Source organism: Neltuma alba, unplaced genomic scaffold (assembly GCF_004799145.2).
Source record: "Neltuma alba isolate B1F8T4 unplaced genomic scaffold, ASM479914v2 tig00010219_pilon, whole genome shotgun sequence".
NCBI classification, from domain to species: domain Eukaryota; kingdom Viridiplantae; phylum Streptophyta; class Magnoliopsida; order Fabales; family Fabaceae; genus Neltuma; species Neltuma alba.
Window position 1 is genome coordinate 425,226 of NW_021635151.1, and position 6,528 is coordinate 431,753.

General features: G+C 36.1%; 1 pseudogene; it reads right to left on the reverse strand.

Moving 5' to 3' along the window:
- Positions 1-1,403: 1,403 nt before the first annotated feature.
- LOC114754860 (transcriptional corepressor LEUNIG-like) lies at positions 1,404-6,315 on the reverse strand (annotated as a pseudogene).
- Between the last annotated feature and the right edge of the window lie 213 nt (positions 6,316-6,528).

Here is a 6,528-nt window from a genome sequence, read left to right on the forward strand (position 1 = left end):
TTCTCTATTATATTTCAAGAGAGGTTTGTGGATATTTTCAAAATAAAGAGAAGGTATGTGTAACTTTGACGTACTTAAAAGAAATTTGTAAAATATACTCCACAATAAAAAGAGGTCTAAATGAGACTTGCTCAAGTTTAGAAAAATTCGGAGTTTGCATTTGATCTGAAAAAAGGGAAATGTTTATATAATTTATTGTAGCATATATAATTTGTAATAATTGGCGAGAGTACAAAAATGACAAGAAATGGGCAGCTAACCTCATGGCAGCCAATAATCAACAAGGGATAGGAAGGATGGAAAACACAGGTGTTGAATTGCTTGCCAGACGCATTCAACTCTTGAATGCATTCACCTTTGCCGGATTTAACAGTCTACACTCAAACCAAGTTATCGCTCAAAGATGCTAAATATTCTCCAGAAAAGTCCCAGCACACACCCTAAAATAAGCATCAAAGCATAATTGATCATTAATAATTCAGTTAAAAGTCCATCAGGAGGGATAGGAGGAGATGATGGATAAGTTTCAAATCATATTGAGAGAAAAAAAAAGTGTGGTAAGTTAAGATTCCAAATATCAGCCACATCTGTCTCTGGTACCACCAGAAATAACATTCTTCCTCAAATCATGAACTTTGTTCAACATAAATAACCCCAATTCACAATTAGAAAAATAACACTCACTATGTTTTTATTAGGTTGAATTTGTGCAGTCACCGTAATTGGAATAAGTGATATTTTCAGTCAAACATCAACAAAACAAGATTTAAAGATGCTAAACAAAGGAGGTAGCCACAAAAAACCTGGTAAGGTTCACCATAAATGATCATGAAAAGTTCCTCAGCAGGAGATGCAGATATTCAATTTAATTATGGGAGAATTTATAGTAATGACAAAACAATCAATCATCCGAAAAGAAATAGATTCCTTGAGATAGGAGACAAAAGAATATTGGCCATATTGAAACCTCAGTGTGATTGAACCTCAAGCCTCACTAGAAACATCCACAAAAATCCACGTAATTTCATCACTAATTCAGCATGCTCTCATCTACTATTTTTCTCTGTTGAAAACACACTAATCTATCTTCTGAGACAGATAATATCAGATAAACAGCACAATCGGCTGAAATTTCATTATGAAAGCGTGTTTCATTGAATTATAGTTAATGAATCCAAGACTTGAAAATATACATTTGAGCCATAATGTCCTTCAAATGAAAATGACAATAACACCCCATTTCTGCAAGCTTAGATTCATTTTAGCAATTTTTTTCCCAATAAATAACTGATTAAAGCCCAGAGATCCAAATGGGGAAATGAAATTATCATTAAATGTTTCCTAGAGAATCCTAACATGCTAATAAGGTAATATAAAGCTCAAAACAAAGATTCAAAGAGAACCTATAATTTAAGGCTCCAAAACGGATTTTCTGCATCAATGATAGATATATAATTATCAGCTGTAGCAGAAAGAAGCGTTTCCAAAGGTTGAAATCTCATCTGAGTAGCACCACCCTAACAAAATGAGGAACAAAATAACATTCGTGGCTTTATAATGATGTCAATATTAACGGTATTTTACCTTCAAAACCCCAGCACAACCACTATTCTTGATACTCCAGTATCTTATCTCACTGTGATTATCATAAGAGAAGATAAGGTCCTCTTTACAAGGGTGAAAATCCAGTGACTTTACAGTTGATGAGTGTCTGGTGAATGTACGGAGTGAATAAACAGGCTGTAAAGAGTAATTCAATTTCAGCAATGATTATATCGCATATAAGAGCACTGGAACAGATAAAAAGATTGTTCATGCTGCAGTCAACAGCCTGAAGAAATGGTGAAAGTGAAAAGCTACTAACAGGATATGCATCACAATGTGATCTAGTGGAAACTTTCAAGCAGGATACGCATCACAATGTGATCTAGTGGAAGCTTTCAAGCTAATGAACTTTTCCTGCCAAATGCACCCTATCTTGTCAGAGGATTGGGTAAAAGATTTACAAGAGATCTCATCTTCCTTGACTAAGTTCAGTTCACATGATTCACATTAGGTAAAAGACTGCTGCCAGAAGTAGTAAATTAAACCATGTACTAGGCATAAGAAAGTAAGAATTAGTTAGAAATCAGAAATGAGATTTAAAATGATCCGAGTTAAATATAAAATGATCAAACAATTTGTAAAGCATATATGGAGCTATGGAAACTGAAATTAGGTTAGAGGATTTCAAATAATAGCTTAGCCCCAATATTTAAGAGCATATGTGTGCATAGAAAATGATAAAAATTCAAGCAGGGATTTCCCATAAACCTCATCAACAATTATGATTATTGTAAAATGCTTCTGAAAATCTACAATGCTAATAGATAAAGAGGGGATGATTAGCATGTGTGTGTGAGATAGACACATATGGAAAGAAAAGATGCAAGTATGAATGATACAAAATTAAATATATTAAGTGGCATTGGACATGGGTTTGGGTTGAAATGAAATACAGTAATTTCTCGAAACAGTTTTACTAATTAAATTAATTCTATCTCTCAATCTCAATTCAACCAAATTCAATATTACTTTTATCAATTCAAATTTGAATTTTACAATTCAACTAAGGACAAGAGATCATAACTAACGCTATCAACATCCCAAACCCTAACAGTTTCGTCAGCTGAGGATGTAGCAATGTGTGACGCGTTTGGACTAAACTGAACATCAGTTATCCATTCGGTCTGCTCTTCATGTGCAAACGTAAAATCAAACGAGTTGGCCCACCACAACGAAGCCTGTACCACCAAATAACAGCAAACAAATTGAAAATTTCCATTAGTAAGTTATAGAATTTGTACTTGAAAGGAGACCACAGTTGAAGTTCAAGGAACACAGCAACTACCTTTTTATCACGCCCAGCGGTAGCAAGCAACTTTCCATCAGATGAGAAGTGGCAGCATTCAATTTGATGTGTACTTGCCATTACAAGATTGGTCTCCTTAAATGAGAATCCTAATGCACAGTAAATCATTAAATTTTAGAAAACACATGCTTATACTTTGTTCATATCTTGCATTTATGAAACTAAATTTAAGGAATTAATTATTCATTAATTAATTATGTCTTTATTCTGTTCTATTTCCTTCCCAGCTCCTGATATTCAGTCATTCCTTCTATATATTTTTTTAAAATTGACCATTATTTTCTTGTATAAAGGGATTTAAGTCCTCACCATCACAACTCACTCACCTTATTTAATCTGATTTGTCTCCACAGAATAATAAATACTGTTTTTCCGTGGAAAAGGAAGGAATAAAATTTTGAAATGCATTTGAAACACAACCCCTGAAATTCTAGAATTCCACACATTTGTAGTCACGAAACTGATCCAGGCCATAAAGTTCCCAGGGGATTTTTTTTGCTCAGTCAAAATGCAAATACCCTCCTACCCTCTTAGCACCATTCACACAATACTCAACTTTCAAAACAGAAAAATAGCCCAAAATTATTTCAAAGTTCTTTAGGGACGTTTTTGCTTGGCAAAAATGCAAATACCCTCCTTTCCTCTTAGGACCATTCATAAAATACGCACTCAACTTTCAAAACTGAAAAATACCCCCAAACTATTTTCCTTCACAATTTAGATCCTTCTGTTCAGCTTTTTCATTAACAATATTAACTGGACGTCACTTCAACCTCTTTTAATTGTCACATTCACTCATCCACATATGGTTTACTCCTCAGAAGTTCCACTTGGCTTTCGAATCACAAGAAGTTGTTGTATTAGAAGATTTTCTGATGCGAACCAAATTCTTTTGGATGGAGTGCAAAATTTCATGGAAGCCACTGTAAAATGGTGTGTGACAAACGAAGGTATCTAAAGTGGCATCTTAGCTAATGGTCTTAGCTGGAACTGGATAAAAGTTAGGGGGAATTTTTTCTTTCTTATTCTCTTTTTTCTTTTTTGGCCCCGGGGGGGGGTTACAAGGAGGCTCTAGGGGGCATCCTTTGGTTTCAACTATATAGAGGAAGTTTGCAAATGACATAAAGTTGAAGGGAGATAAATGCATCTTTCGTAGTTTTTTTTTTTTTCATTCTCTGGAGCAGGGAGGGCAGATGATTGTGTGATACTGCATCAGAAGCTACCATACCTTTCCCAGATCTACTTCTAGGATCTGCATCGTCAGGAGACAAGAATGACTCAACGTTGTCACTCAGATCCATCAGCTAAAATCCGGTCCATGCCTTCCTCCAACACAATCAGTTATCTTACTACAATATTAGGGTGCTACAGTCATTTCAAAAATAAAAAACCGCATATTAGATTATCTGCAACAATAAATTAGATAAATTATTATATACAAGTCCCCAACCAATTGATCCTGTGCTGACGCAAATGAGCCAAGACCATCAGAACCAAACATAAGAGATAACTTAGGCAAAGGAACATCCTGTTGCAAAGTTGACACTGACACGAAGTCTACTGTTTGTGTAGAAGGTGTTACTGGTGAATTACTACATGGCCCCGTGGTATTAGCAGTCCCAGAACTATTAGCAAGACCAGAGGATGATGCTTGCTTCCGCTTTCGACCACTATGACTTTTGGAACCCTTAAGGGAACAAAAACTAGTTAGAAGACCTATATTGTTTGTACACTGTGCATCTACCAACATTAATTCACAGGTAGCTGACTAAAAACCTGGTCATTTCCCTGAAACATATTCAGTATGCTGCCAGTGCCAACTATTTTGTCTTGCTGCTCAAGATTCTGAGACTGCCAGCTAGAAAGAATATAATTTGAATATTTTTGAACTTGTTGAGTGCTCTGTTGCACTTGCTGCTGCAGTCCAAATTCAATAGATGCAGAGAATACTTCAGCTTGCCAGGATAGCGCGTGTGAAAACCAGTTAATAGAGTTTATGAATGACGAACTATACTTGTATTTTCTATTACCATCCTTGTGTTAAACCTAATCTTTTACCATAAACAGACACAACAGGTACCTAGCTAATCAAGTCACTCATCTCATTCAAATCTGCCATCCCCCCCCCTTTTACATTCATATTCTCTGTTAACATGGCAGAGATACTGTGTCACCCTGTAAACCCCAGCCCAACAAAAAAAGGGGGTCAATTTTGTTTGGAATTCTACTCTAAGACACCCCCCACAAAAAAAAAAAAGGGAATCCTATGGCTAGAAGCCACCAAAATCATAGAGATAGTGACCTAGGGGCGACACATGTTAAGGTTCTAGGGGCTAAATTTGACAGGTGGTGATATTAAAGTAAAATAATGGTGTGTCTTGGTGAGAGCTTGGATTAGAAAGGCTTGATCTTTAGTGGCTCTGTTGTAGTAATGTGATTAGGAAAGAGAGAGCAAGAGGGAGAAAGAGAGAAAATGGAAGGAAAATGAGAGAAGGGAGAGAGATAGAAGATATAGACAAGAGAGAAAAGAGGTACATAGAGAGAAAATAGATTCAATCCATTAGATCCATCACAATACAACAAACACTGCAACACTGCAACCCCCCCCCAAAAAAACAAAAAAGCCTTATTTTATTTATATACCTTTACAGGTGTACCTAGATCATAATAATGAGCTGCCTAACTCCCCTAATACCCCAACTAACTTAACTAACTCCACTTCTTTTATTACCCTTAGGTACTAGGCTCCAAGCCAAAAAGGCATTTTTCCAATTTTTACTAAGGGCAAGAAGTTCAACAGACAACTCAAGAGAATTAGGTTAAGAACTTAAGGAAGGTGTGCCAATATATGAGACATTACTGATGAGAGCATCTGGGAGAATATTCAAGTGGCTGCTTATGGGAAACAGTCAGAATACTAGGAGTACCCAGGATAACATAAGAGATTATATAAGTTGCTGAAGTTCTGGAATTGATGGTTAATTGAAATGTGACATGAGAGAGAGTATAAGCTGCTGATGCTTGAATAATTTTCAACTTGAAGGGTGGTGTCAATTTAGTGTGTCTATGATGGCTTAAGTCCCTCGATGACATGTTGATTGGGCTAGCGGTTGTTGATATTGTCTTGCTACTTGACCCTATTTATAATTTGTAAATGGACACACAAGGAGCCTATCTAAGTGAGCCAATGAAGATCACATTCAAAATCCTCTATTTGTTTTCCCCCTCATGCTCCATTCTAGAAAAGCCAGACTAAATCACTAAGCAAATTAACTTAGCTTGGTGAATAATGCAGAAGATACCTTAAATGATGTACTTGAGTCAGGCAATTCATGAACAGTTGTTCCAATATTAGGAACTAAATCACCAACAGGATTTGGAATGCCATCTTTCACAGGACCCATATTTTGATTATTAAGAAACATCTGAAGTATCCGGCTATCCAGATTGTTGACAGATGTGTCTGCTAAATTCTGTTGTGCTTGGAGCATAAGTTGCTGCTGCAGTGAAAGTTAATTGAAGGACTTTGGAGACTGCATCAATGTATTCTGTGGGAGAGACCCAGAGCAAAGCCGATCCAATCCCTAAAATAATTGAGATCTGATCAGGATAGAATA